The sequence below is a fragment of the Mus pahari genome, chromosome 12 (assembly GCF_900095145.1).
Source record: "Mus pahari chromosome 12, PAHARI_EIJ_v1.1, whole genome shotgun sequence".
Taxonomy (NCBI): domain Eukaryota; kingdom Metazoa; phylum Chordata; class Mammalia; order Rodentia; family Muridae; genus Mus; species Mus pahari.
Window position 1 is genome coordinate 66,794,243 of NC_034601.1, and position 24,593 is coordinate 66,818,835.

The 24,593-nt window shown below is 37.8% G+C and overlaps 1 protein-coding gene and 1 non-coding gene across 10 annotated transcripts in view; both read right to left on the reverse strand.

Moving 5' to 3' along the window:
- The window catches only part of Robo2 (roundabout guidance receptor 2), a 1,496,637-nt gene that overhangs the window by 780,621 nt on the left and 691,423 nt on the right, over nucleotides 1-24,593 (reverse strand). The window lies entirely within an intron of this gene.
- Nucleotides 1,100-1,242, reverse strand: LOC115065118. The gene has a single exon (XR_003844921.1). It is a non-coding gene; the product is annotated as a small nucleolar RNA SNORA48 (small nucleolar RNA).

The window sequence follows — 24,593 nt, forward strand, 5'->3', positions numbered from 1 at the left end:
TCCCTGGCCAACTCACTCATACCCATGCCTCCAAAGCCAGCTCCACGGTGGTGCCCAATCAAGTTTCAGGGCCCACTCTTCCAAGTTCTCTAGTCTGTCTGTGGCTGGAACAGCTCTCCAACTCTCCCACTCTTGGTCTGGCTTGCTCATGCTTCTCCCATCAGGGCCGGCTCCACTGTATTGCCCAGAAGTACAGAGCCCACTCTCCACAGTGCTACAACAAGTGATGGGGTCAGGACTAGCTCTTCCATTCTCATGACCCCAGGTCCGTTCTGAGGACTGCAGGTGGCAATCCCGGGAGGAAGAGGGCATCACCACTACCCATGACACCTTACACTAGATAAATGCAGGGCCAGCTCGCTCGCTTTCTTGTCACTCACACCCACGCCTCCAAAGCCAGCTCCACGGTGGTGCCCAATCAAGGTTCAGGGCCCACTCTTCCAAGTTCTCTAGTCTGTCTGTGGCTGGGACAGCTCTCCCACTCTCCCACTCTTGGTCTTTGTAGGCTTTTTTTTTTTTTTTTTTTTTTTTTTTTGGTTTTCGAGACAGGGATTCTCTGTGTAGCCCTGGCTGTCCTGGAACTCACTTTGTAGACCAGGCTGACCTCGAACTCAGAAATCCTCCTGTGTCTGCCTCCCAAGTGCTGGGATTAAAGGCATGTGCCACCACTGCCCAGCTAAGCCATTCCATCCCTGCCAATGCATGACCAGGTACTCAGTCATGACCCTCACTGACAGCTTGCACTGGAACCTCACCATGTTCTCAGGTCATGGGCTGGTGACTCACAACTCTCTACCCTCGAGTCTCAAGTTCCATCTCCCTTCATAATGCTCAAGCGGTTCCAGTCCTCGTTTTCTCCCATCTCACCACCACATTTTTGCACACTATGGTGGCTCTTGCTTCATGCTGGCCAAATGGCTGCTAAGGCCCTGGAGAATATCCTCTGACTGTCCTATGTGGTATGGTGACAAGCAAGTGTCTATGGACTACCTGTGCCATGTGGTGGAGAGCATCTCACTGGGTGGCATGGCAGTCCTAAGGTCTCTATTTGTCTTCCTCCTTTTGCACTGTGCTGCCTGGATTTGATCTGATTTGATTTTTATGAGATTTATGCATAAGACAGCTTTGGCCACCAACCCAGGCATCAAGCTAGGATGAACAAAGGATTGCCATCTGCTCTGCCCCTGACTGATATAAGATCAATTCCACCAACAAGGTGTCTCTTTGCCCATTGCTGGGATAGGGAGGTGGGTATTAGATTTCTGATTGTGATTAATATTCAATATTCAGATAATCAAGTCTTTTGTAACAAACATTAAATCAATGATACACAAGGTAATGTGAGTGTGAACTAAGAATAGTCATACAAAGCAGATTTTCCATTAATTAATATTGGTAATTATCAAGCAGTATCACATACCTACCAGGTAAGCACTATTCACAGAATATATTTTTCCATTCGAATAAAAAAATGTATGTATTTCTATATGATTTCCAAACCAGCAAACATCTCTCTTCTCTTTACAAGGTGACTTTTCTGGACACATTTTCATAAACTTCAGTTCTTAATATTGTTGTCTTTCTTTCATTTCTCCTGCTTTGTTAAATATCCTGAGAAAATCAAGTTAGGGATCAAAGAGTTAATTTAGCTGAGGGTTTAATAGACTACCCCCTTAAAGTTCCTGCCTTCTTGACTTCCCCACATGGATAGACTAAAGCCTAGAACTATGAGCAATCTAAACCACTTCCTTTTACGTTGCTTTTGTTAGAGAAAGAAACAAGGTGAAGAGAATTGTTAAATTATGATGACTATTTTATGGGAAACTTGTCTCTTGGATTAATTGCAGTGTCATCTGTGTTCTAGGATCTAAGCAATTTGGGATTGTCTGGTGGAACATACATCAGCCATTATGATCTGCTGTGAAAAATCCATTGATCTTCTCATAAACCTACACTTGCCTATCAAATAAGAAAAAGGCAAAATATATTCATTGGCCCTATGTACAGAGATAAAAGTTGCTGGCTAAATCATGTAGTTGGTCCATCACCATGCTCTGTTCAACAGACATCCAATGAATGGATCCCTCGTACTGCATCATTACCTGATAGACACTTCATCATTCACCAATAACTCTCTTCCTTTTGTCTTCACTTCCTTCTTTGCATTATCAACTGTCTAATAGAAGTGCTTTGGTATAGCAAAGAACATTATGATCCATTCATTAAAATCAATAATATGAGTTGATACCCTAATAAATATTAAACATTGGAGGTCAGTGAAGAGTTGAGACATTTGCTAGTTAATTGGTCAGCTCTCATTCCCATCAATGCGTTCTGCATGACATTCATCATTAGCCATTATTTCTAAAACACCTGTCATCTGCTCTTGGTTTCAATCAGCAGTAAGACTCCTACAGGCTTCAGGATAGAGTCCACCAACGTTATTACAGTACAGGAAGACTTCAAAACCTATTTCACTTTTGCAGATACTACTGGCCACAAATTGTGTGTGAATAGTAAACGAGAGAGAGAGAGAGAGAGAGAGAGAGAGAGAGAGAGAGAGAGAGAGAGGAGAGAGAGAGAGAGAGATACATTAAAAAGCATTGCTGTAGTTAAAGTGTTAATAAATATAATTTAATAAAATCATTTGCATCACCTTTGCCATTTCCATGCCCTTAAGGCAGCTCTGATAGATAAAATGTGAGCACCCTTCAGTCATAAAATCAGGCGCAGACTGAGTTGCACAAGAGTTTAGATCAAAGGTGAGTTAAACAGGAGAAGCTGTCAAAAAGTGTAATTGGAAAAGATGGTGTAGACGAAATGTCACACTTGAAAAATATTTGTTTTATAAACTCAACGTAAGAAAATAAGCCAATTATAAGGATTCATGTCTCTCAAGACCTTGTGTCTATATAATGAACATTTAAAATGTTCAAGTATGCATTCAGTCAATGAAAAGAAAACTTAAACTAGATTAAACATTTGAATTTCTATATCCTTTCCCTGTTTTTCGACTTACAGATATGATAGTTAGAAAAGATGGATGGATATATTAAAGCCTAAAATAAGGCTGGCTTCTTATTATCACTTATAGGATGATATTAATAAAACACAGTGATTAGAGTGATAAATGCTCTGAAAAGAAAAAGTATTTCCAAAATGTTTTCAGAGTCATTACCTAGAATATGGTTTAGTTAGAATTCATCTTCATTTTAAACAATTGGGAACAATGTTAATATATAATACATATTATATGTAATATACTGAAAGACGCAGTTCTTAGAATATTCTAATCAAGATCCATTGATAGAGCTCATTCTACTTAATCAGTTCTGAAATGCGCTGAAGGATAATTAAAGTAATATGAAATCTCTGTAATGGGATGTTACGACTGCAGAAATACAGGGTTGAGATGAGGAATCTCAACAATATAATCAATGTCTCACGAATGGGACCAGCATCTAGCAAAAATGATTAGGACATAAAACTACCAGGAAAGAAAAGGAGAAAGGAGATGAAGGGGAGAAGAAGGGAATAAAATAAAGAAAATAGAAATATTTTTTCAAATATTCAAAATGATGTAAAAAATGAAATGAAAGATTTTTAGCAAAATACTTTCTAGCATAATCATACAGGCCAATAAGGATATCTCAAACATATTTCCCACAGAATTGCTGCCACAATTCACCATGTGCCCTGTAATCCACGACAATTAGACTGCAGGTTTCAGGGACAAACTTTTAGACAAAGGTTGAGTATAAAACCAGTTAACTGCTTTTCCAATAATTACTGGCCTCTGGGGGAACATAATTGAAATATATGTATTTCTAGCATCTTGGTTCACAGTGAAAACTGTTTTGTAGAATGATAATGGGAATAAAACCTCATAGTTAAGGCCCAGACAATCCTAAACTCAAAAGTTTTAAAACAAATAAATAACACATATTGACAAATAAGATTGGCAATCACATCCAAGGTTACAGTAATTTAGGAAAAATAAAATTTTTTGAAAACCAATAGGGTAATACACTGAAAATTAAACATAACAATTCCATATATTCCAATTTTATCATTCACCAAAAACTTACTTCTTTTCCAAAGCATGAAGTAACTTCATACTTGGGAAAAATAACTTCAGGACCATGCAACAATGAAACATTTACTTTACTGGTAGAGGATCAAAAAGGGTCTAAATACATGCACAGCATAAATATAATCCTTAAAATTCTTTCTGTCTTTCCTTCCTCTTTTCTTTATCCTTCCTTCCTTCCTTCTTTCCTTCTTCCCTTCTTTCCTTCTTTCTTTCCTTCTTTCCTTCCTTCCTTCCTTCCTTCCTTCCTTCCTTCCCTCCTTCCTCCCTCCCTCCCTCCTCTCCCCTATCCTCCCCTCCCCTCCCTCCTTCTCTCTCTTTTCTTTCTTTCTTCCTTCCTTCCTTCCTTTCTTTCTTTCTTTCTTTCTTTCTTTCTTTCTTTCTTTCTTTCTTTCTTTCTTTCTTTCTTACAAAATCCTGGCCATTAAAAAGAAATTGTCCCCAGTAATGGGTTGTGTGTCCTTCAGTTTTTATTCTCAGCAAAATGGTGTCTAAGGCTCAATGAATAGAATTAAGCAAATGAAAAATGAACAAACGCTCATTGAAATAATGAGATCAGCTAAATCATGATAAAGGAATCAACCATCTCAAGTAGAACCACCATCACGAACCAGAGCTGCCCAAACCTCTACCATCGGATGCTTTTCTTCAGTTGTTCTGGGTATGTGGCTTTGAGACTAAAAACCACTGTACAAGTAAATGGTCCTAGGCAGATATTCTTTGGGTTTAGCAACTAGAATATCACAAATAGAGAAATTATCCCCATAAGCTTTTCCCTACTAAAAACAAATAAAACCTGGTATTTTACATTTTTTGAAACAGATATTACAAATGTAATATTCAAGAAAATAACATTGGGATTTGATATTCTTTCAGTTTGAAATTGGGCATTAATTTACACTCAAATAATATAGTAACTGAAGCATTGATAATAATTTTTCCAGTCTTAAAGATTGCATTGTAAATGTTTATTATAAAATATGAATACATGTTTTACCCTCCAAACCAAGTACAAAAAAATGTGAACAATGCTTTAAGAGCATTTGCTTGTTTGTTTGTTTTAAATAGCTGTTGGAGACATTTTTTTTTCTGCCTGTGAAGGAACAAACAGTGCCCTTTAGCTTTGATGGTCTTCCTTTCACTTAATCAGACTTCCATTTCCTTGTCAGTTTCCAGAGAACTATTGTCTTACTGTTTATTGTAAGGCCAAGGCTTCTGGGATTGGAAATATATAGATATATTATTTGGAACTTTTGCCAAGTTATTGCTTAAAGAGATGTATATAAGCCGTTGAATTTTCTTACAGTATCAGAAAAGGTATTCAAACACACATAATATGAAACAGTAAAAAACAAAAGGCATATCTAAAGTGGGGAAAGAAGTAGTATGGAATCTCCATCGAAGATCTTCATTTGCAGAGAAAACTAAGACTGAAACTGTAGGTGTGGCTGTGTGTGTGTGTGTGTGTGTGTGTGTGTGTGTGCACATGCATGTGTATGGTAAGCTGGGGAGGTAAATAGCCAATAAAGATGTTGACCTAATACTTTTCTGAATATGTTTTAGTGATAGTAAATATTTCTGAAAATTAAGAGTTACCATAATCAAAATGAAAAAGGACAGGTTGATAGAAGAAACACATGCATAACAGAAGCCATGAGTGTCGGCTAATAACTAGTGACAGGCACACGGTTACACTGACTCTCCGAAAGCAGGGCAAGAAGCTCACAAAGCGAGAGAGCCAAAGCGAGGGTATTGAGTGCCTTTCAATATCCTGGGAGGTAATTTACATTAATTAATTTGGGAAGAACAGGTTGACTCATTTTTTTTTCTAGGAACTTCACTTTCTTGACCACATATGGATAGTTCACTCATGTTAAGAGAAACCAACTCAAGAAAAATATTCCAGAAGTATTCTTACACGTAATTTATATTTCCCCTAATCAATACCAATTTTCAGTAATTAGCATTAGTTGTAGAATTTTAGACATTATCATTCATCTGATAAATGAAGCATATTTAATAGATGGAGTTAGCTAGGAAGATTCCACAAGGCTTATGAATATTATATGAAAACTATCTGGAAAACTGACAAGCCCAAGGACTCTTTTTTCAGAGCACTGTCGGCTGGGTGTTCCGGTTACTGATATTGTGCAGAGGCTTATATTGCCCCACTTTGCTAGAATAAAACATTTTGATCCAACAAAAACTTTAGCTTCTCAGAAAACAATAGTATCATAAGGTTACCTTCTTGCTAGCCCTCTTCTGAGTATCCAAACAGTGAAACTCTCCTCCACACAAGGCTGAGGGAACCCCGCCTCAGAGAAAGTACAATCTTACAATCTTAAAGAGTGTAAGAGACAGAGGATCAGGGAGATTGGCATGAAATTATATCACCTCATAAGATTGGAAGCTGCACCTATAAAGTTTCACCAACATATCTACCCAAGCAGGAGCTGAATGTGACCACCAATAGTCTTGCTAAAGTATATTGAGGATTGACCACAAGACCTCAGGGCCAGGAAAAGAACTACACACATCCAGGAAATGCTAAGATGGGAGAAATAGACTTCCTCAGAGAAGAGAACATTTGATCATCCAATTCCAAATGATCAACCTACAAAACCGTGCATCCATATAACATTATACAGAGTAAGCAGATTGTATTTGGGACTGTGTATTCACACATGTGTGTAATAAGATTTATGAAGAAGAGGATATGGGTTTGGAGTGGGAGTATACGGGAGGGTTTGGAGGGAAGTGAGAAATTTTGCAAATATATTATAATTTCAAAAACTGTTTCTCAAAACAGAAGGTGAAAAGTGCTTCAGAATGTGCAAGAAATGCAGTGGGGTTCTTCCTAATAAAGGGCCATATCTATGACTGATTCTGGCCTCATGCCTACTTTTGTTTCACAAGTAAGGTTTAGAGCCAGTGTCTAGCCATCATCACAAAGTCCTCACTATTTACTAAAAGAAACAGAAATATGTAAGATACCACAAGAATTTAGGCATGTATGGAACAGGGGCTGTTCTCCCAGAAAACATCAAACACCATTTATGCCTCAGAAAGAAAAATGTTAGTGAGTATTGATTTCACATTGAATTTTAGGGATCAGAACAAAGTAAATCCAATAAAACCTTCTGTCAGTCAATTCACCTCGGGTAGAAATCTGTAAAAGAGTGTTCGTGGACACAGCATGACTTACTTGCGGCTGTTGTAATAAATTATTACAAGCCTGGTGGTTTAACGTGGTATAAGTTATTCTTTCACAGATCAGTAATGGGAAGTCTTTGCGGAGGATCAATGGCTAAAATTGTCTGGATTGTTATCAGGCTTCCTGAAGAAGCTCCAGAGCAACCCATTCTTATTTCTTTCCTATTCTAGTGGCTTTGACAATCCTTGATTTGTGGTCAAGTGACTGTAGCCTCTGTCTCCAAGATCAGGTCAACTTGTCTGAGTCTACACCACGTCCTCCACCTCTCCCTGATAAGAACCCTTATGACTATAGAGAAATCTTATACAAGGTGGTTTGACTCATAGATTTGAATGCTTAATCATCAGGGAATGGCCCTATTTGAGAAGAATTAGGAGGTGGGTGTTGTGTTTATAAAAAGATAAAGAGAGAGGGGATATGTTTTGGTGAAGGTGTAATCAGGTGTAGGGGAAGGGGGTGCCTCAGCAGACTCATCCTGAGACATCCCTTCCCCCTGAGGGGCCAGCCACATGATGGTATGGGCATATACCCAGAAGATGCTCCAACTTGTAATAAAGTCACATGCTCTACTATGTTCATAGCAGCCTTATTTTTAGTAGCCAGAAGCTAGAAAGAACCCAGATGTCCCTCAACAGAGGAATTGATAGAAAAAAATGTGGTACATTTACACAATGGAGTACTACTCAGGTATTAAAAAATGAATTTATGAAATTTTTAGACAAATGGATGAAACTGGAGGATATCATCCTGAGCGAGGTAACCCAATAACAAAAGAACACATATGATAAGCACTAACTGATAAATGGATATTAGCCCAGAAGCTCAGAATACCCAAGATGTGGTGCAAAACATATGAAACTGAAGAAGAAGGAAGACCAAAGTATGGATACTTCAATCCTTCTTAGAAGCGGAAACAAAATACCCATGGAAGGAGTTACAGAGACAATGTTTGGAGCAGAGATGGAAGAAATGACTATCCAGAGGCTGCCACACCTGGGGATCCATCCCATAAACAACCACCAAACCTAGATACTATTGCAGATGCCAACAGAGCTTTCTGATAAAGCCTGATAAAGCTGTCTCCTGAGAGGCTCTGCCAGTGCCTGACAAATACAGAAGTGGATGGTCATAACCATCCATTGGAAAAAGCACAGGGTCCACAAGGAAGGAGCTAGAGAAAGTACCCAAGGAGCTGAAGAGGTTTGCAGCTCCATAGGAGGAACAACAATAAGAACTAACAGTACTCACAGAGCTCCCAGGGACTAATCCACCAACCAAAGAAAACACATGGTGCGACTCATGGCTCTAGCTGCATATGTAGCANACGATGGCCTAGTTGATCATCAATGGGAGGAGAAGCTCTTAGTCCTGTGAAGGTTCTATGCCCAAGTACAGGGGAATGCCAGGGCCAGGAAGCAGGAGTGGGTGGGTTGCTGAGCAGGGGTATGGGGGACAGGATAGGAGATATTCAGAGGGAAAACTAGGAAAGGGGATAACATGTGAAATGTAAATAAAGAAAATATCTGATAACAAATATTTAAAAAGAATAGAGTTAGGGAGCAGAGCAGGAGGAGGAAGGCAAAAGCAAAGTCAAGAGAGAGAGGAGGATTTGAGCAGCCCCTTTTATAGTGAGTCAGGCATGCCTGGCTGTTGCCAGGTAACTGGGGGGCAGAGCTTAGGCAAAATGCTGACAGTGTGGCCTTGTGGGAGGAAGTATATCACAGGCTTTGAGGTTTCAAAAGCCCAAACTAGGCCCAATGGCTCTCTCCCTTCCTGCTGCCAATGGACCCAGATGAAGAATTCTCAGTTACTTCTCCAACATCATGTCTGCCTACTTGCTACCCTGCTCCCCACCATGGTGATAATGGACTAAACCTCTAAAACTGTAAGCAAGCCACAATTAAATGCTTTCTTTTATCGGAGTTTCAAGGATCATGTTGTCTCTTCACAGCAGAACAGTATCTAAGCTGTAAAAGTAGTTCCTCATCTCAACTTGTCCACCTTAGAGGTAAAAAACATTCATCTAAGCTAGAAATACAACTTATTGAAGGACCACATGCCTTGCATCTGCAAGAGAAGAGAAACAAACAACAGTAGTAATAATAAATGATGATGATGATGATGATGATGATGATGATGACCACCTAACTATAGTTAACAGGCCAGGATTTAAGACATGATATTCTGGAGGTTTATATTAAGCACAATATTGACATTTAATTGTAAATCACCATAAAAAATTTTCTAAAGGATATTCCTAGGAAGTAAATAGATAATGGAGTCTCATGAAAAAAAAGGGAAGAACAAAAACATTTTTAAAAATTTAAAAAATTGTTTTCTGTGAGTGTCCTTTATTGTTTCTGAGGTAGAGTATATATTGTAGTACTTGCTGGATGATCAGTTTGCCACTTTTAGACCTTGGTCACTTCAGAGATCAGCTCCAGTCTGGAGAGTCGAGGCCACATACCTTAAAGTTTGTACCTTGAGATGAAGGACAATAGGCTTTCCTATGAATGGGCAAATCTCCGGGAATAGGATGGAGTCTAAGCAAACACAAAGCTGAGAAGACAATGGAAATTAGAACATCCCCATTTGTTTCAGGGAAGTCTGTATGTCTGGTACTTCTGCCATGCCGCCTAGGACGGCTTCCTTTCCTACTCTCTTTATGCTTTTTCCTCTCATGCATTCCTAACGGGATGGAAGCTCTCTAATTTCCCATATCAAGGTCTCCATCATGATCTTTATATTTATTGTCTCTTCTAATGCTTTTCCACCCCAAAGCTCAATCTTGGTCCTAGGATTATAAGTCTCATGCTCTTAATCAAGCTCATTACTAAGAAGTGATTTCACAACTATTCCCTTCTTGAATCTGCCACTAACAGTGTCTACAAAGATGATTCTGACTATTCAATTATAGAAGTTCATGCTATTGTCAAATAAAGTTAATGAGGAACTATTTAATTTGAATGTCTAATCAGAGCCTTGGAGACAAGGAAAGGAATGGGTTGATTGTTTGCTTGTTTGTTTTTTGTTTTTCTAATTTTCATGGTTGGTGATTCTGATTCTGTATGTCTAAGATGGGATACATGAAGCTTAAACCAGGTGAGTTGAAAAGTCACAACTTGAAATGTTGCTATTAATGAGATGTTTGAATAATAAAAGTTTATTTTAGGGACTCTAATATGTATTATGGCTAAGAGAAGTCTGTAGGCAGCAGCACTGAGTAGCATGTTCAAACAGTAGAAAAGTATTTGCTGGAGATAACTGATCCCATGTCTGGATGCGATGTAAGAAAGTACAATTGCCTTTATAGGAGGGCCTTCCAAATGAACTGCTGTCATTAAGAGACAAAGGCCAAATACAATAAAGAAATAACTACACTACTTACCAAAATGGATTTCTTATACAAAAAGAAATTTTGTCTCCAGTTCATAGTATACCTATGACAATTTTGAATGTAGAAAGAACCTAAAAAATTTAAATTTAACATTTATTTTTTTTCATAAAGCTGTCATTTTATCAGTTTTCAGAAATAAATATTAATAGGATGGATTATTAAAAATAATAAACTACATCAATTTGCATTAGAATTATACATAATTTTAAGGAGATAATTCTGACACCAGAGTCTATGTTCATCATTTATAAGGTAGGCGTTTGCAATACCAAAAAAATACATTATGCAACTAGTTTTTCCTTTAAGAGTAAACTTTTAATGTTTTGTGTATAAAATTAAAAACACTTTTTCCCTAAAAGATATGGAATATTATTAATTAGTAAAATTTAGTATACATAAATGCTGGGATATGTATAAAACTCAGTAAATAATATTATTCTCTGTAAAATATGCATTTATGGCAGATCACGTATGAAGTGTTTCCATTTGAACAAGTGCTTTGAGTAGATAGATCTGAAAACAATGTAGACAATGGTTGCCAGACCTGAGGCTGAAGTACAGTGTGATGAAATGGGCAAGCAACTCATAGATGTCATTTCCTAATTTCATGGTGGTGGTGGTAGAATCCCACTAATGAGCTAAGAACTATTAAATTGCACAGTCTAAATTCTTAGAGTTGATGATATATTGCCTATCTGAATAAGGGTGAATTTTGTTTGTTTCTTATAATAATAATAACAACAACAACAATAATAATAAAGTCCATGTCTGCAGAGATGATTCAGTTGGTAAAATGTAAGTGTGAGGATGAGAGTTCAGATCCTCAGAACCTACATAAAAGCATGAGCAAGTGCAGCTAAGGTTAGACACCTCAGGATTGGGGAGGCAAAGCTAGAGGGTGCCCAAGGATAGATAGATAGATAGATAGATAGATAGATAGATAGATAGATAGATAGATAGATAGATAGATAGATAGATAGACAGACAGATAGANAGATAGATAGATAGACAGACAGACAGACAGACAGACAGACAGACAGACAGACAGATAGATAGATAGATACAACACCCCATCAGAGGGCTCTGGGTGAAGTGAGACACTGCCTCAATAGTAAACTGTAGTGCTCTTGAGCGAGATACTCAACATCAAAACCTCCACAGTGTGTGTGTGTGTGTGTGTGTGTGTGTGTGTGTGTTTGTGTGTGTGTGTGTGTATCTACACCCGCAAACATATCAACCTACATACATACATATGTACACACACACACATGACAGATTTCTTGCTGACATCCACCTGTTAGATTGGTGGTTTACTCTTTCCTGCCTTCAGATTTTTATAGAACAATTCCAGCAATGTTAATTACTCAGACATATTTCATTCAGGATCAAGAACTCTCTCCTATGGGTTTACTCCTGAACTGCATCAACTTGATTCCCTCAAGCTCGACATCAGAGTGACTCCCAACACATTCCCTACTCCTTGGTGATGAATAGCAGCCTCATTCTGGGCACAGCTGAAATTTTCTTGTAACATAAATCTCAAAAGACATTTTATCACACAGTGTGTTCCAAATCCCCCCAAAGATCAAAGCCTGGCTTTCCAAGATTGTTCACATGGTTGAAATGAAAACAGCCTGCTTCCAGCATCCAGCCTTGTGATCCTGACAGGAAGAGGAAGCAGTGTGGAAGAAACAGCTGTGCATTCATAGCAAGCATAGATTTTGCCTGTAAGTTTTTAAGGGACGTTTTGCATTTGAAGTTTATATTAGCGAATAACTTGAGATAGTCACATCTAATGGACAACTGCAACTTTGAAGATTAAAGGCCCAATGGACTCAGGTCCATCCAAATCAAAGAAGGTGAGTGAGTGAAGAGTGTGGGGAGGGACTAGATGAAGAGGACCACACTGTGCACAAATGAGTAAAATAAAAACCAGTTCTGAATGGAAGCCTTACAGGGCAACAGATCCTTGTGTTGTTGGCTAAAGTGAATTATACCGAAGAGGAAATAAGACTCATCAGAAATATTAAAGTTTGCCATGAATGAAAAATATTAGGTGAAAGGCATGCTAAAATGTGATTATTTTTGTAGATATTTTTTGTGGCAAATTTGTTTTCTAGAGAGAGAGAAAGCATGGAGTTAGGTGGGTAGAAAGCGAGGAAGGATCTGGAAGGACTTGGTGGAATGGAAACGGTAACCAGGATACAATGTATGGGAGCAAGTTATTTTCAATAAAAATGGTAAAAAAAGAAAAGTTGGGACATATATATTTTGAAGTGAGAAGAATTGTAAAAACACATTTTCTCTCTCTTTCTCTTCCTCCCTCTCTCCTTCTTCCATTTCACTCCTCCTTCTCCTTATCCTTCCCTTTCTGCTCCCCCTATGTTTTCAAACACAAATATTATATATATTTCATATAATATATAATATATTTTATATTTTATATACACATTAAACTGTATAATGACCAGGACATTATACATATACATATGCATATACTTATACTTATATACATATGCATATAATAACCTGGACATGGAAGAATCAAAAGCATGCATTCACATGGATTGTCTTTTCTCAGTTGTCAACTGGTATCAAGAATTAGAATTTTTTCTATTAGGCTTAATAGTCACTGTTTCTACTATGTATATACATGGAAGACAGAAGCAAAAGCCATGGAAGCCATGTAAAAATACACGTACCTCATTGCTCTATTTCTAAGATTCCCAAATTGTACTTGAGTAAAGTTTCTGGTGTGCATGAGAGATGAAGCATAAATACTGAATTAGTTAATGAAATGAGGGATCACATGACCAAGCAAAGGAAACACGCTGGCACATGTATTCATCCTCCCCTGAACTTGTCTGCACTTGCCAGTGAACTGCGTTTTGTGTCATTTACTAGGACACTTGCCAATGGAAGTAGCCAGTATTTTCTTTTTTCAATAAAAGTGATTAAAATGTTGTCGGCAGTGGTTTTCAATTCTCAGGTATATAAAGTCCACATTTGGTCCTGGAAAAACAAAGGCTTTCATCTGATGGGCATGCATTTCTCCCTCTCTCAGTAAATATGAATAAACCTTTATCACCACTATCTCTAAGACAATGTCATTCACAAATCAGAAATTCCAAAGGCACATTCATCTACTACATTTGGAATGCTAAGCTCTCGTCAGACCCGTGTTTCTAACGTGCTGCCACTATCCATAGTCAGAGAAACATTCTATATTTATGACATTTCAATATGGAGCTGCTGAGATGTGTGAGCCTTTTTCTTGTCAATTTCTCCTTAGTAAATTATTAAAGGATAACAAACTTAGGAAACCAGTGTTTATCTTTCAAGCCAGGAAGGGGAGGGCACTTCTTAGCATTTAGGAGCTCTGTAAAAGTAACAAGGGCAAAGTAAACCAAAGACGAGGCCAAGGTTATCACAACGACCAGCATTTGTTTTAGGTTAAATCAATGGACTTGTGGAATTTACCAAGAGGATGATTACATCCTGAGTATATTAATTTATCTGTATGTTATCTGCTCTATTGTTTATAAACCTATCCTGTATGTTATGAGCCACTGGTGTGACTCAAGTTTGGAAGTGTCATTGAAGAAGTTAGATGTATTAAACTCATTTAATATAGAACCATTATCACAGCATTTACAATGTCAATTTAAACAGGTAATACTGTTTGCTATGGACATTTATAAATATCATTCATTCACCCAGTCGTTTGGGGAATGGTCAACCACTATCCAATTTGGGCAATTTATAGACTGCATTTAAAAGGGAAGGTCGGATGTCCTGTCTGATGAATCTTATTATCTCATGAGTTGAAATGTAAGCCTGATGTGTCAGATGGAAAGGTGCACATGAGCTCTAAGTCCCCTTTAAACAATAGTTTAGTGTCCAGGAAGATTCAACTCTGAAATAATTTGGGAAGAAATGTTCTTATTATCCTCCATGTTATGTTTAAAAACACAAAGTCATGTTCCTTATTTCAGAAAGTTGGATTTGTGTTCCTCTAATTCCCATTGCAGTTCTTTTTAAAAATCATGGTTTGGAGATATAGTTCTGTTTGTAGAGTACTTTGCCCAGCACATGCAAAGCCCAGAGTCCAATTTCCCATGTCACATAAACCATGCAGAGAGGGCAAGCCCAGACTTCAAGCACTTGAGAGCTGAAAGCAAAAGAATCAGGAATGCAAGCTATCCTGGATTGTCCAAAACTCTGCCTCAAAAGAAGAGACAACGAACAGACAAATCATCTTTAAAAAAATCTACTCTATAGCATGCTCATGGCTTTCAGAACAACAGTTCTTATCTTTGGTAACATTTCATTAAAACCGATTCTAGCATTTGGTTTAATCAGCAAGCTACACCATACAACTTAACAGATGTTCCAAAAGGCACTAATACATCATATACCATCCATAACTCCTGTTCAGTTCACTGTCAAAATTTACTAATACTATTATGCACATACCCACACATGCACACACACACACACATGCACACACAGACACACACACACAGACACAAATCTTTGTGAAAGATTTATAGAGTTCAGAATGAAAAACAAACAACAAATTAATAACAGTGTTTCTGCTGACCAGCCTTGTCTGTGGCTGAAACACTTCCCTCACATGTCATTCTCACATCAATACATGCAAAAAATTCATGAGAAAAGGTGTATGTATATCTAAATTTGGAAGCAATTTCAACGTGCAACATCCTTTAATACAACTATACTGTGATACTGGTACATTTTCAGAGCAGTAGACATGCTTTAGCACTGGAGGATGTTAATTTCTCAAAAGGATTTGCTATGGTTTGCTAAAGTAGGACAGAACTTACCACTGGCCAAGCCAGTAAGCAATTTACACATTCCCCATAGTCAACATGTAAGGTCAGTCATGGATGACAAAAGTGAAAAGAGATTCCATTCAGCATTTAGCTGCTTTTTCTTTCACAGCTTTTCCTGATCTACAGAATAGATTGGAGCTTTTAGGTAAACAACGAATTTGCTGGTTGTTTGAAAAGCATAGGGGGATAATTTATTCACTAATTTTCTTTATGTTTCTTACAAATTAGGGGATACTTTTTTCATATATATCTGTATCCTCTGCTTATCTGAGTTAAAATTTGCTTGTGTTTATATTTGTGTGTGTGTGTGTATGTGTGTGCGCGTGTTGTGTATATGTATATAAAATATATGTGTGTGGCATGTGCATCTGTGCATATTTGCTTGCCCATGGTGATCAAGATCAATGATCCAATGACCTGGTGATCCAGGTAATCAATGTAGGGCATGTTCCTTTACTGAATTCTGCCTGAATTTTTTGAGACAAGTTGTCTCATTGAGCTTGAAATTGTTCACCATTTCAGCCTGACATGGCCAGAAACCCGAGAACCCCCCTGTCGCTGCCCCTTGAGTCTTTCCTCTCTATGGTGCTGACTTACAGGCTACCATGCTTCCATACCTAGTTTTTACATCAGCACCAGAGGCCCAAACTCACATCCTCAGAACTGTCACAGAAGATTTCACCCAATATGCTATAGCCACAGACTAATGAGATACAATTTTCTAAGGAATTTACATCATATTCTCTACACAAACATTTGTGGAATAATTTCTCATTCTAGGACAAAGTTGTTCAAGTTTTCAAATAGCCAAATGGTGTTTGGAACTATAGCTATTATGTTTAATAATAAAAATAATAAGTGTGACAAAAATAAAAAGCATGATTTTAGAGAAGATCCCATATTTTGCAGTAAAATATTTACTCATTTTGAATAAGGCTGATGCATTCATTTAAAAATAATGCCCATTTCTAACATTAAATTAAGCAGTTTAGTGACAGATGCAAAGAAAGTTTCAAATGGTATTTAGTGCAAACCTGACTGAGTGGATCTACCATTAACTCATGTTCTTTGATAAGACATAGATGTAAAATGAATCAAACATATGCCTTTATGCTAGCATATCTTTTCAACAACAAAAAGTATAAAAGGTCATAATTCAACTATCACACATTCTAGCATTAAGTTACACATAAGCCTTCTATATAAACACAACTGTGATAAAATGAAATTACCAACACATAACATACACTATTTTTTTCAGTCCAAGGTAATCAATCTCAAAAAGCTCTCTTTGTTAAAGACCAAACATTACTCTAATTATACCATTTTTCTCTGTTGTATAGAATCTATCTTTAAGAGAAGCACTAGATTATTTCCTACACTTTATTAACAGTGAGTAAGATGACCTGTGGACTGGGAGTTCCATTTCTGTTAAGGGTCATAAAGAAAGAAAACAATTGGATTAATAAGCCACAAAGGCCAATAATTATAGAGTTTGGTTTCTTTGGTGCTTATGCCTTTTCCAAGCAATTTATTAGCATATACAATAGAGCATCAGACACTTTTCAGATGATACACTTCTAATATCTGCATATTACACACATTAGGACAAGATCCAGGTCAAAGACAGGGTTAGGTGAGGAATGGGAGGAGATGGAAGTGTTGCTATAGATGTCAAGGATCATGTTGCCTGTGCTACTGAGCTAGACTTACCAAGGGTATAACAATTATAGTTATGTTTTCCATATCTATAATGTTGAAATGGAGTGGAGTGTGCATTTGGGTGACATACATGGAAAGGCTTCTTGTTTCATTATTCTTGCTGGTGGTGATTTTGAGCAAAAGCCTAATGTGAAGTCCCTGGTAGATTGGTAACTTTGTAAATAGACCATCAGCAAGGCATTTGGGAGAGATATAACTAAGATGGTGTGGGCAGGCCTCTTACAATGAGGTAAGTCTCTAATCATTTACTAGATAGGAGAGGGAAAGGTCAGGGTCTTCCTTTCATTAATTACGGATTGTAAAAGTTGTTTCATCTCTGATTGTACATGATAAAGGGACACTGAATCCCATAAATAAAATCATATAAACTAAATGCTTTGCATGCTTTGGGACTGGCTGATATCAAAACATAGGAAATAATGTGTGCATTCTTGAAGGGACCTGTTGCACATTAATACTTACAGAATGAGTGATTCCTACTGTCATTAATGTGTCCAGCACACACTTGCTAGGAACTAAAAAAAGCAGGACTTGCTAATCGTTAATTAATAGTTACTAAGTGGCATCATAAATCTCTTTCTTATCTGTTCCTGATTTCTCACATTTAAAACATTTACTTACAAGTTTCCAAGGTCAGCTCAGGAGGTAAAGGCACTCATCTGAGTTTGATCATCCAAGAGACCAGAAGCCACACACTAGAAACAGAGAACACACTTCTGCATAGTTCCTTCTGAATTACATACACCTGCTGTAGTACTTGCATGTGCATAGCATACACATATGTAAGTGAGCACACATACATATGCACATATACAGACATGCACACACACCAAAATGATAAATTTTAAACAAAATATGAATATAAAATGTTTCCAGAGTTCATTTATTAAGCAACAGAACCATATACTAGTTTGTGATAATTACACTCTACATAAATTGAATACGGTTTTTGCAAATTGGCAATGTGCTGATTACCTAGTGGAAATACTATCAAAGATCTGACGACGGTTTCCATGAGCAACTATCTATCACTGTGTATTCTTTAAAAATCTTATCATTCTGAAGGGAACCTTTGCTGAATGTATAACATTCCATATAAAGCCGTTTTCTGACTACCTTCCTGTGCTGTGGACTAAAGTCAGAATTTCTTCTCTCAAAATGGAGTCCAGTGTGAATCACAGATTTTAATCCTCACATGTTTATTTCTACATGACAGTAGGGGAACAGGCATTGATCAGTAAACGATAACGGGGTCCATGAATGTAGGCTTTAAGTCCACAAGTGTAGGCTTTAAAAGGGTCACATGAGAAGGCTGGAGAGCAGAAAACATGGTTGACAGAGTACAGGTGCCATGAAAGAAGAGGGAGAACTCATGGGGTGGGGGGAGGAAGGAAATGCCAGGAAGGAGTAAGGGACTGGTAAAGAGAAGTGAGACTGTGGATCAGTACAAGAAGAGAGGGCTCCTTTGGTGAAATACTCCTTTCAAAAGCTTCATGGCAGGAATGTGGTCCCTAAGACTGACTTTAAAAGTCAGAGGTAGTATCTGAGTGAATGATCTCTTTGATGTAGAATCCAGAGAAAAGAGTCTTTGTGGCATAATCTGTGAGCTTCAGTTTTCCATGAGAGACCCAGGAGAGCTGAAGGGTTTTGCAGCCCCACGAGAAGAACAACAATATGAGTTAATCGGTACCCCCAGAGACTAAACCACCAACCAAAGAGTACACATGGAGGGACATAGGTAGCAGAGGATGGCCCAGTCAGTCATCAATGGGAGGAGTGGCCCTTGGTCCTGTAAAGGTTCTATGCCCCAGTGTAGGGGAATGCCAGGACCAGGAAGAGGGAGTGGATAGGTTTTGAGCAGGGGGAGAGGGGAGAGCATAAGGGGTTTTTGGAGGGGAAACCAGAAAAGGGAATAACATTTGAAATATAAATAAAGAAATATCTAACAAAAAATATATATAAAAGTAATGATGGACAGCTCCTGAGGAAGGACACCAATGGTTGACATCTGGCCACCATATGCACATGTACACACCTGCACCCTTCTTATACACACATACATATACAAATGTACAAAGCAGGAATAAAAATTCCTCAATCTCACAACTGAACCTGATTCACAATATACTGATACAAAAAGAATGGTAAATAAACCGCTGAGGTATGTCTCCAGCCCTGTAAACCTATTTTTTAACATTGGATATTAAAGAAACATGTCAGGAAGGGAAAATGGGTGAAGAACAGGACAGGATAAGGAGTGGGGAGTGGGGACAGGAATAAGGGAAATACTTGAAATGTAAATAAAATAATTCAATAAAACAAACAAACAAACAAACAAAAAAGCATGTTCTTGACTTTGAATACAAATGGCTAATTAAAGCCTGTCCAAAAACAAAACAAAACAAAACAAACAAACAAGCCAGAAGTATAAACAAAAATAGAAAAAATATGAGTTAACTATGTCATTCAAATAGGTTAGCATAAAGAAAGCTTAGATTTTTTTTTAGATACTGAAATTGCATAGTCTCTGTATTTAATGTCTGCAACTTTTGGACAAAGGCGAGTTTTTGCTTGGTTTTGTGAATGAATTATTCATTTCTGACCAAAACACATGTGGTATTCATTTAGATCTTAAACCACATCCAAACAAGTTCCTTGAAAATACGTTATTAATGTTGACAGAGAACGTTCATCAATGGGAGAAAACAGAGTCAAACAACACAGATAATATCTGAAAACAGCTCCAGGAGCCTTTGAGAAAATGCAGAGAGTAAGGAATGCATGAACAGCATTGATTAAAAGTAGACTGAAATTATTTTATTCAATTAAAAAGATTCATAATTAGATCGCTTATCTGAATATCAAAGTAATATTAAAATAAACTAGCTTAAAATAGGATAAAGATTTTAAAGCATTTAATTCAAAAGTTAAAGCTTCTAAATAGTTTCTTCTTGTAACAGAACACTCTTTCCAAAATTTATTAAATGAGAAAATCATTCTGTGCAAAAAATAAATAAAATAAAACAAAATGCAGTGCTGAATCAGCTGATTATGATAAGTGTCACTTTTCAAAAGAGTGCTTACCAATTTCATTGTTAGACTGGTTTTTGTAAAAGACTTTTAAAAAATTTGTGATTTTGAAGTATATTGTAGTTAGAATACTGAATTTTTAAAAATAGGCTCATAGATGTTTAATTTAGAAAGGTTATTTTAAGAGCTGTGAGACAAATAGATTTGTTTTAGGCTAATAGTTGAAATAAGGGAAATTTTAGTAAAGATTGGGAGGGAGTAATAAGGAAGGGGAAGAAAGAGAGAAAAGAAAGGGAAAGGGAGAACAGAAGGAAGAGAGGAAGGAGAGGGGTTGAGGGAGACAAAAAAGGAGGAAGAGAGGAAAGAAGGTGAAACAGAGGGAAGGAGAGAGGGAAGGGGGAATAAAGGATGGGAGGGAAGGAAAGAGGAAGATGGTAGAACAGAGAGAGGAAAGAAGAAAGGAAGAAAATAAAGAGGGGTGGAAAGTAGAAGAAAGTTCAGAGGAAGAATTAGAGGCAGGGGAGGAGAAGGGAGGGAGGCAAAAAGGAGAGTGTTAGGTACTAATGAGTTTTCAGGTGTTCCTTTAAGTGTGTACTCTTCATTTGAAAAGAGAGCCAATGCCACTATTTAGACACAGAATGATGCCCTGGATCATAAAATTGCAGAAGATAGAAGTTCACATAAAAGTGTTTTGAATGGTGAGCCTATCAAGAGTACACTTGAAACTAACAGCCCCTATATAGGAATTCATTTGCTTTTGGACAGAATACAGATGGTGTTGTTTAGGTCTTAAATTTGCACACAAATTGGAGCCAGCATTGCCCCGTATAGCCCCCCATAACTCCAGTGGTCTCAGTGTAGCTCACTTCTGCATGTTATTTTCCCCACAATTATTTCCTGTCCCCCTTTTCTTTTCCAACCTTTTCTGTATCCATAGTACAGTCTACTTCTTCCTAGAGGTCACTGCACATTTGAAGGTGTCAGTTCAATATCTCATTTAAATTTTACTTTAATACTTGTGTGATTTTTCTGAACGAAACATATGCAACATATTATATATGTTTTATTAGCTATATGCCTAATATTATTAGTAATACTTTGTATTGTCTAATTCTATACAGTATCACAAACCAAAAAAATAATCCATCCAATTTTCCTGAATACTGTAATACATAAACAAAAATTAGCTTTATTGTCTTCTTTTTCATATAGTCAGTTATCTTTATACAAATATATCTTTGTGCCTATCTATCTACATTACACTAAAACGGTGTAATGAGTCCTGGAAGTGTCAGAAAAAAAGTGAGCCAAGTGTCTATTCTTCAGAATTCTCCAGGATGTGAGAGCAACATGGATGTGGACTAACACTCAGGACCACACAATGCTGAAGATTGTTAAGAAGGCCCTATGCAGAAGAAAAAGGAAACTTCCAGAACTGTTTTATAATGTAAAATATGCTTCTTTTAAAGAAGTGACACATACATTGAGTTTGATAATGAAAACAGGACTTCATTAGGTCTCAAAAGAGTGACTCAGAAAAATATTGCAGAGAAGTCCAAAGATAAGCCCTAGGATGGAGCCAGCTGCTAATTAGAAGTGATCCTTGGCCCACGTACTGTGGCTCCCTTCAGTTATGTTGTTCCAGATGGTTATTCACCAGGTCTCACAGCCCTTTTCTGTTGGGATTCTTTGTCTTGGAGCCGCCCTCTTTGAGGAGATCCATAGCTATGGGTATAAAGTGACACCTCAGTGTCTTTAACTTCTAATTTTAAGTCACGAGGCTAAGGAGCTCTTTCTTTTTGTGTGCCTAAAACATAATTGTGAAGCTACAGTTCATTCTGAAGTAAAGGAGAAGAAGTTGTGATGGCCAATCCTGGTTGTCAACTTGACTACATCTGAAATGAACTACAATCCAGAAATGGAGGATACACCTGTGTCCCAGATCTTAAGGCTAGATGACCCAGGTTTCTGACTTGGATCTTGACATGAAGATCTTGAGGCACAGTGGCCATGAAAAACCTAGGCTCAGGCAAAGGTTACACAACTTTAATCCCAGAAGACTAAGGCAAGGAGATCTGGAGGTTCAAGGCCAGCGTGGGATAAAGAAAATTCCAGATCCAAGTATGGTGCTACACACCTTTAATCTGGGCCACACTTTCTGCTGGAGGCCTACTTAAGGATATCGGAAGGAGGAAGAGGTACTATTCGCACTTACTTGCCAGCATTATCTGTTGGAACCTACTTCTTCAGGTTTCCAGCTTATACAGAAGACCAGCTGAAACACCCTGCCTCGTGGACTGATCAACTACTAGATTCTTGGACTTCCCATTCACAACTGACCATTGTTGAGTTAGTCAGACTACAGACTGTAAATCATTCCATAAATTCCCTTAATATATAGAGACATTCAATAAGTTCTGTGACTCTAGAGAACCCTAATTAATACAGTAGTCAAATTTGGAGACAACGGTGGCATATATCGAAAGTTGCCTATGTACTAGCCTTTGATTTTAGAACTCAGACCTGCAATTCATTCGAAGTGTCTGTAATTTTGGAAGCCAACTATCACAAAACAAAAATAGGATCACTGATGGAGAGCATGTACTAGCATCTGAGGAACGTCTCTCACTGGTCTAATTTGTTAAACCATCAACTTGCCTGCATATAGCCTTATCGCTCGTTTTGTCTTTACTCTGTCTTCTGTAGTCCATCTTCTGCTCCTCAAAACCCTTGTGTGCCAGTGAATATTGTCAAGTTTCTCCCTCTTTGTAGAAGACCCATTCCTGCCTCTTTCCTCATGCCCAGCCAATCTTCTCATCCTCACTGAACTGAGATAGTGAGCATGATCTCAACCCCCTACTGTGGCCAGGTACTTACTACAAAACCCACTGTAATCTGACATCTGTCTCTATAAATTGGGCTTATTGTCACATTGCTGTCACATTGGATGCCAATTACTGGATCTGAAAGCTAGTAAACAATATTCTCAAGGGTTTATTCTCTGTAAATTGACCAAAACCAAATTTCTACTGGTTTAAACTACATCTTTTGTCAATAGGATATGAGTTGAAATGGAAGTCAAGTGTCAGTTATTTTCTGTATCTTCAGTCTTGAACTTGGTCTCAGTCCTTGTCTCTCCCATTTTCTTTGCTTATTGTGATGCCTTCAAGTACTTGACAACAGAACGATGTAGTGACCTGTAGACAGATCTGTTCCTTTCTGCATTGTCTCCAGAAGAGCTGCTCAAAGAAGTGATCAGTTCTAATCTGGTTAAACTTATTGACCAACGTTATGGAATTACCTTTCATGTCAAAATCCTGTGGTAGACATGAAAATTTATACAAAGCATTGATTCCCCCCCTGTTTATGCAGCCACAGGTCTCACCTTAGAACAACAATCCATGTGTGGGTAGCTGTCTGATTTTCTAGGGACTTCACTGGTATGTGTTGGCGTGGGAGATATCACGAGCCAATTCTATAAAAGTAGAAAACTTCTGGGAATTCAGAGAAAAGTAGCAACTAGTAACCACTTGTTATGCTGGAATCTATGGACTTTAGCATGTTCTTTTTTATCTAGCTCTCTGTTGTATGTCTGCTTCCACTAAGAGAAGTTCTTTTCTCTTTTGTATGACAAAATATAAGCATCTAGTAGAATGGGCTTGAGAGTTATCAATATAAAAAAAGAAAAACTAGTTTGGCCATAATGGAGGTAGAACAAAAACATTTTTGTGGGCTAAGAAAGGTGGAAAATGAGGTAAAAAGGATATGCTTGAAACCTAGAAGGTAGTTTGCTAGATGACAATCTTCAGACATACAACAAAGATGGATTTTCTCAGCTTAGTGTTTACTTCAAAAATGGCTAAAACTTGAGACCTGGGCATTTACATTCCCAATGCTCTTTATCACAGTCTCAAGGTAAAACATATGGCAATCCCCCACCTACTCCAAGATGGCAGGTAAAAGACAGCATCTAGCAGATATCTCTGAACTTTAAGAATTACCATTTGGGGATTATTTTTTTCCTAGATCACAAATTCCTTCGTGAACATTAAAAACAACCGGTTCTTAGGACTTCGACTCACGTGATGGAAAAGGATCTGTGTTCTGGTTTGAATGGGAATGCCCCCCAGGCTCATATATTAGAATAGTGAGGCACCTGAAAGTGGAACTGTTGAGAAGGATTAGGAGGTGTGACCTGGAAGGATCTGTGTCAAGCCCATGGTGAGCTAATGCTTCTCTCTCTCTCTCTCTCTCTCTCTCTCTCTCTCTCTCTCTCTCTCTCTC